Genomic DNA, 8,449 nt, shown 5'->3' on the forward strand with positions numbered 1-8,449 from the left:
CGCATTCGTCTATTAAAATGGTCCTGTGGCAATGGAAGTAATTTTTTGGCTCGTGGACTTTAAGTGTCTGAGGGACGTAGCAATTATTATATATATATATATATATATATATATATATATATATATATATATATATATATATATAGCTTTGGTTTGGTTGGTATATATATGTGTGTTTATAGAAGAAAAAAAGATTAAAGTGTAAAAATATATTTCAAATTAATTAATTTTATTTGGACAGGATACTAAAAAAAGGTATATTGAAATTTTCTTAATCCGTGGAGTTTCAAAGAAATGTGTTCTCATCAGAAGAATTATATTAGCCAGTATATATTAGTAAACGTCTGTCTATCTATCTATCTATCTATCTATCTATCTATCTATATGTATATATATATATATAATTTATGTTCAATATATATGAATATTTATGATTTTTATTTTTATCTGCTTACATATAGGAATACAACATTAATATATATATATATATATATATATATATATATAAATAAATAAAAAACCAACTCTTGTATTCCTATACGTCAGCAAATGAAGCATATATATATATATATATATATATATATATATATATATATATATATATATATATATATATAACGTTACCTTTGTTATTTCTCTATATATCTTTATCGCGAAAGTATATGTTTATGTGAAACGTTCTTCTAATCTGATTATTACTCCCCCCCATACACCGATACCTTCGCCGCCCCAAAAGTCTTAAAATTTCTTGTTTCTGCCAACGCAGTTAAATATGGAATCCTTCTGCAATTCCAAAGATTAATGTCTTTTGCAGCTCGTTCTCACGACTCGAACATGGCGATTACCTTCGACATTTTCCGTTTTGATGTTTTTTTAATTTCTCGCGGGAACAAATGATGAAGATGCAATGTCTACCATCATGTTCTGCCAAACTCACATGGAGAATCTCAAACCTCGAGCACGTTTTTCTTTTCTTTTTTTTTGGTAAAAATCGTTATGTTGGTTCTTTCTTGACCGCGACATCTGCGGCGATGGCGTCGAAATTTCATTCGGTTTGCCGCAGCCGCGCGGAACGGGACAGAAGCTGAAAAAACGGCGCGAAATGACAGCCGCAAACATCTTTATCAATTCGAAACAACCAACAAAAGAGGATATTTTGTCCAGCCACGTTCCTACCAAGCAATCCCAATATTCAATACAAATCTAATATATTGGTCATATAATAGTATCCAACTATAATAATTACATAAATAGCTATTGCTTAGCGTGGAACAAAAGGGAGATAATTAAGTATACATTCAAGCGAACACAGCATCGGCAGCTGGTTGTTAAACAGTGTTAACGAAAGATACCCTTCGTGTAAATATTGTGCATTTTCTTTTTTTACTTAGGAGTTACCACTTATCAAGGCCCAGAGGCCACTCGAGGGTGATGTAATAATGACTAATTGTGTAAATTGGTTAGATTTTGATTATCTATGGGGACGGCTTAATAGGAATTTTTTACATTGGATTTGAAGGCTACAATGTTGTATTTAATCGAGAAGCAGGCCAACGGAACAGTGTTCCAAAGACGGACAGTTCTGGGAAAGAAACTTTGTTCATGGAATCTGCATTTAGATTTAGGCACAGATAGAGAGTGGGGAAAATCATATATAGTGGTTGTAGCTAGTCGAGTGTTTTTGTGAAAGTTTAACAAGTGGGGACCATAGATAGGAGTTCAGTCGAGCATTACCATGTAAATAGCGATAGAACAGAGAGAGGCTCGCGACGTCTCTTCTGTGGGGAAAAAGTTGCAGGGGATATAAAAGAGCATCACCTTCTAGTTTACGAAGTCGACTTTGCATTCTATCAAGGCCGGATAGGACGTGCCGAGCAGCTCCTGCCTAGATGTGGCGACAGTACTCCATTTTATGGCGTGCCTAACTCATATACAGATAGAGGATTGCACCGACAGCGATATAATAACTGGAGCGATAGAGTGATCCAACCATTTTTTCAGTGATCGTGCCAAAAGATGTTTATGCGATTTATAGTCGTAAAATATGCGTGTGCGTCTAAAACATTAGGAAACGACTAAACAATTAAATTCACTTGGAAAAATACAGGTGTGTTATTTACATCTATATAAATATAGACATTTAGAATCAGCTACTACTGTTTTTTTGTGTTTACTTAAATATATAATGAATTACTTCCTTACCAGCAGTAATTATCATTTCCTATACTGACAATTGGGTAAGCATGAGACATTAGTATCGGCAGGTAAGAGTAATAAATATTTAAAATTAAAACACGATGTTATCGCCCTCTTCAACAAAGATTAGCCCTCTATGAGAACATTAACAACTGTTATATATGTATATATATATATTATTCTCCCTCCCACCGAGGTGATTGCAAACTGCACTGTTATGATGATTTATCTTATGCATTAATGAGGTGAAAGTTTCATATCAATGTTGCAGATATTGACGATGTTAAACTCTAAGAAAGCAACGTCTGTAATGGATGAGCGTCAGAAGCAAAGATGCATTATTGGATTCCTGGCAAAAGTGCGCTGAGAATGATGGTGACCACGCAGAAAAATCACTTCTTGAGCACAAAAGATCATTCGTTTTAATGGCACTACTCCTGTCTTTGTAGCTCTTCAACTTTGAGTTGGAAAAATAATAGAAAGCTTTACTTTTGGAACGATCTTCATATATTATTTTTTACTGCTACTTGTGTATAACGTACTGCTCTTTGTGTAAACAAATGCAGCTTAAGACGTTTGGATAATGTTGATCATTGTAATTCTACCTACATACTTAACAACAGCGAATTTCGATCCTAGGCAGAGAAAGTTGCTAGTCTATCCGCGTTGAAGAGTTGTGATACAGCGAAATAGTCTGCATGTGAATCTCTCTTCCTCTCTGGCCGTCTCTCTCTCTCTCTCTCTCTCTCTCTCTCTCTCTCTCTCTATATATATATATATATATATATATATATCTCTATATATATGTATATATATATATATATATATATATATATATATAAATAAAATTTTTAGTCATTCAATGAATTTAAAAATTCATGACGTGAAATGTTACTTATAGAATATTACTGCCAGTAATATCTTGTAAATCAAAGGTTTCCATACCAGCTGATTGTTGGGCAATTATATTGTGAAGTTATATATATATATATATATATATATATATATATATATATATATAGTCTTTGAAGTTTTTTACCTTTAAAACTATACAAAAAATCATTTTTTATCATTCGTTAGAAAACCATCTAGTCAGTAAGTTATTTAATCACCTGCAATAACTGCATCAACTCGCTCTCGAATTTACTATAGTAATAATTTATTTTTCAAGGGATTATCAGTTGTTTACCATGAAACACTGTTTCGGGGGTTTAAAAACAAACATATATATATATATATATATATATGGTTGTATAGATTGGTTTCAATGAAACTCGTGAAACAGTGCTCAATATAGGGCAGAGCTGGTATATAGTCTGTTTATTATACACACATTATTGGTTACATATATGCATACATGTTCCAGTGGAATCCTAATTCAAGGATATCACTTCATCAGAAATAATAATAATAATAATAATAATAATAATAATAATAATAATAGCAATAATGACATTAATAATAGTAACCCGCCTCAAGTTTCTCAAAATACGTTTAACACTCAAAACTCACCAATGAATAGAGATCACAATATCCCAGTAAAAATTTAATCCACTATTGCTAATTATATCAACCCTGAATTAAACTGTAATTCAACCCCAAGTCCAAATAGAAATCAACATACCATTAACATTACGTGAACACCAGATAAAATATACACGTATATTGGCACCACTTCAACAATTATAACAGTTAGAATGTCTAACAATAATTCTTCCTTTAATAATTAAATCACTGATAATAACTAAGGAACTTTCCTAACCACTTTAATTAAAAAAAATACCTTTATCTAAAAATACCCTTTTCTCTATAAACTGGGTTATTCTTAAAAAAAAAAAAATAAAGTCTTACACCCCATGTTTTAAGTCTTGTCACCTTTGCATATCTGAAGTTATAAATGTAATTACTTCCTCCAAAGTATCAACTTAATCAATTCCAAAAGCGAACTTATTTCCCAATGTAAACATAAAAAATAAGTCAAATATAAACAATTCCAAATTACTTAGTTCACTTCTTAAACCTTCGGCTATAAATTTACGTAATACAAGACATTTCTTCTATTCCTCTTTTTTGTGAGACTAAAGGAGCTGCTGCATACTAACCCTGGCGTTATATCTGCGTATATGTATGAGGGTTTTTATACGTAATGTGAGTGTATGTATTTGTGCATATGTGTGTATATGTATTCATATATATGTGTATATATGTGCATCTATGTATATACGCATTTATGTCTGTGTATAATCACCTCTTATCCGATATTATTTTATATTATTTTTTTTATATATGTGTGTATAAACATTTACACGTTTATATATGTATATATGTGTATGCGTACAATTATAATTATACATAAATTAATTAAACCATGACTTATGATCACCCATTTAAATTCCTTTCCAAATTTAAAATAAATAAATCTGAATTATCGTTCTTACTCAATTATGTTTCTGTCTGGATCAAATTAACCTCAACTGACCTATATTTATCTCTTCTAAAAATAGATTTAGAAAGATGATTCTCCGTCCCCCCTTCCCTTTTCTTACTCTCCTCCTCTCTTGACTGTCTATCTCTCTTTCTGCCCTCTTTTTTCGACTTCTTAATACATTTTCAATAATAAGATTTTATATATATATATACATATATACATATATATATATATATATATATATATAAATGACAAAAAATTCATGATGTTGACCATCTTATAATTTATTCTTTTTGTTTAGTTGGAATAAATTATAAAATGGTCATCATGAATTTTGGAATATAATTTTTTGTTATTTATTCTCTATATTGCTCTGTAATTACATAATTAAATAAAGATTGGCATATATTATAAGAAAGTATATTTCTACAGATATATATATATATATATATATATATACATATATATACATATATATATATACACGCACATATATCTATATATATATATATATATATATATATATATATATATATATATATATATATATATATATATTGGTTTGTGTGTGTGTGTTATTGACAAGGCACGCATGGTGTTTTCCGTGTGTAAGAGTATATTATTCGTCGATCCTGCATTGCAAAGAATAACGGTCATGTACCACCCAGTTTAAAAATAGTAAAGAATTATTTTGTAATAAGGCAACGCCATATCATTTTCTTCTTCTATGCGTTTTCGATTGCTCGCACTAACCCCCTTTTGTCGTCCTCTAATTTCTTTATTTTTCGAAATGGTTTTCGTTACCGAAATTTGCTCCCCTCTCTCTGTCTTTGCCTGTTTTATTTTTTACCCCCTTTTTCCTTCCTTCCTTTATTTTTCATTCTCTGCGTTGTTTCCTTTTAGACATTATGTTTTTTCTTCTTTATTTTTTCTTGCCTTCCTTCTAATTTATTTACTAACAAGTTCATTATTAAAAGTTCTCTCTTTCTTGCTTTATGTTTTTGTTTTTCTTTCTTAAATTCCATCAATTTCTTATTTCTTTCGGCTTCTCTATTTGTTCCTCCACTTTTTTTCTCCTTCGCCTTCTCTCTTTATTTCTTTTGATTTTTACTTTTTTCTTACATGTTTCCTTTTTTCTTCATTCACACTTTCTTTTTTATTTCATTTTCTTTCCTTCCCCTTCTTTCTTTTTAATTTTTTTTTAAAATCAAACCTCTTTCTTTCTTTAATTCTTTTTCACTTCATATCATATTTTTTTCTTTTCTTTCTTTCTTTCTTTCTTTCTTCTTTCTTTCTTTCTTTCTTCCTGATTCTCTCTTCCCCCTTATTTCTCTTTAAATCACATCTCATCAAACACTGGTTAGATTTGATGGCTCGTCTGACCTTTGATCCGTGACCTGAGACCCGTGATCCTTAGCCATCTATTTATGTAGGCCATCTTGATTTCTTTCCTTTGCCTTCCTGATACTCACCGTCCACCTCACTAGAAGCGGAGGGGGGGGAGAGCAACAATTGCACATCCGTCCAGAAACGTCTACCCCGTTGTTGCTGCCAGTGCAGCCCATCATGAGTTCTGAAGAGAGAGAGAGAGAGAGAGAGAGAGAGAGAGAGAGAGAGAGAGAGAGAGAGAGAGAGAGAGAGAGAGAGATCCCTTTTTTTCTGATAGAATTACGTCTGACCTCTAACTTCCATCCCTATATATAAATTTGATCTTCGGTCAGGGGATAACATACCTCATCCAACGCTTGTTCTATGAGTTACGATATCACCTCCACCTTCCGCTGACTTTGTGATATTGATCAGCATCTTAATAAATTTAACAGTTATAAATAACCCATCGTTAATCATAAAACGTTAGATTTTAAAAAATAAAAGCAGAAAAAAGTTCTTTTTTTAATACATTCAGACACACACATGCAAAAATGAAAACGGAAGTAATTTTATAGTCCTCAACGTTTCGTCTTCATTTCAAGACTTATTTAGGCTGATTTATTTGAAGAAAAGAAAAAAAAGTTTTTTTTTCTCCAAATCAACTCGAGAAAATCTTGAAATAAAAAAAAAGCGTTTATGAATGTACAAATAATTTTAGTTTTTCCGCTTTCATTTATCCATCACGTTAGAAATAATTTCCATAATTTTCACTATATATATCTTATACGTATATATATATATATATATATATATATATATATATATATATATATATGTCATTCAATTTAAGTAAACAAAATTATCATATGTCGCTACAATAAAATTACTGTTTCAAAAAAAAAAGACATTAGGAAGCACTTCAAAATTCCTTATTTTCATTAAAAAACTAGCCTTCATAAAGAACAGAGTAATTTTATGGTATTGTAATTTTGTTTACCTTACGTTGACTAATATAATATACTTCGCCTCTTTTTATTGAGCACTATCAATAATCTCTTTAAATTGAATGAACTTTTTTACTTTTAGATATCTTTACCGGGAATATATATATATATTGATTTAGAGACGCTACAGTTAATATCTATAGAGAGAGAGTTTTTTTTTTTTTTTTTGCAAGTTTTTAAGGGGAGATAATTGTCATGGCTTTATTTATTATTTGATTTACGAGTCTAAGGGCGGTAATTGGTTTAACTTAATTTATTAAAAAAAAAAAAATCTATTTTTACTAATGAGTAATTTTTAATGATTTAAGGTGGTTTATATTTATTAAATTTAAACCAACGTTTATGATTACACGATAGAAGCTCGTGTCTTGAATTTACTAGTTTGGTTGTGCTTTTTATATCTTCATATTTTAAAATTTTTAGGGTTTCTTTTGTACATAATGTACAAAATTTATCTCCTGGTTTATATGATTTGCAAGTCTCAATTATTAAATCAAAATACGCTAACGGAAACAATTTACTGCACGAGCGTCGCCCTTTTAAAATTCATCATTCAATAAAATAAAAAGCTATAGCAAACATCTAAATGACTACTTTAAATACAGTTCCTGATTTCAAAAAAAGAAAAACCAAAAGGTAATTATATATCTATATATTTTTAAATCAAATTTATTATGTAAATTCAAAAATATATATATTTTTTCTACTCATTTCTATCTCTAACCTATACCAATTTTCTTATTAATTTTCTTATAAATTTTATATCCAAACCTTTTACTTCAATTTTTCAGATTAATCTGCCTTACTTTTAATGCTAGGTTTATTTTTGGTGTCTTTTCAATTCAATAGAAATCCTCCTAAATTTGCTGATGAGGAGACCGTGCTTACCAAAAAAACTATGTATAATTATTCTACGTGACTTCATGTATACCACAAATAAAAAGCACGGATTTCCGAAACGATCGTACAGATAATTGACTTTGTTGTTGTTCCTTCTTATGAAACTGATTTTTAATTTAATTAAATTTTGATTTTTAAATTTTAAAAATCTTAAAACTTTTAAATTATAAATCACATTACTTAATATTGAATTAGCTCTAGGACATTTAACTATCGAGCTTATTATATATCTAAATTACAACGAGCATTTCCTGTATTTTAATTAAACTAGTAATTTCACTATTACATTAAAATACACTTAGCTCTTTAGACTATTATTCTAATCTCCTTTAAATTATATATATATATATATATATATATATACATATATATATATATATATACATTTATATATATATATGAATACACACACACACACACACACACACACACATATATATATATATACATACACTAAAGGGAGACTTGATGAGCTCGGCAAATTATGTGACTTGAATTTATACGCATATTTGAACGTATGTACGTCTTGTTTTTCCTCTGTATATATTCA

General features: G+C 29.7%; 1 protein-coding gene across 26 annotated transcripts in view; it reads right to left on the reverse strand.

Annotated features, from left to right (window-relative positions):
* LOC145245733 (CUGBP Elav-like family member 3-A) overlaps window positions 1-8,449 on the reverse strand; it is a 979,738-nt gene that overhangs the window by 415,749 nt on the left and 555,540 nt on the right. The window lies entirely within an intron of this gene.

The sequence above is a fragment of the Euprymna scolopes genome, chromosome 23 (assembly GCF_053919585.1).
Source record: "Euprymna scolopes isolate OS-2025 chromosome 23, ASM5391958v1, whole genome shotgun sequence".
Lineage (NCBI taxonomy): Eukaryota > Metazoa > Mollusca > Cephalopoda > Sepiida > Sepiolidae > Euprymna > Euprymna scolopes.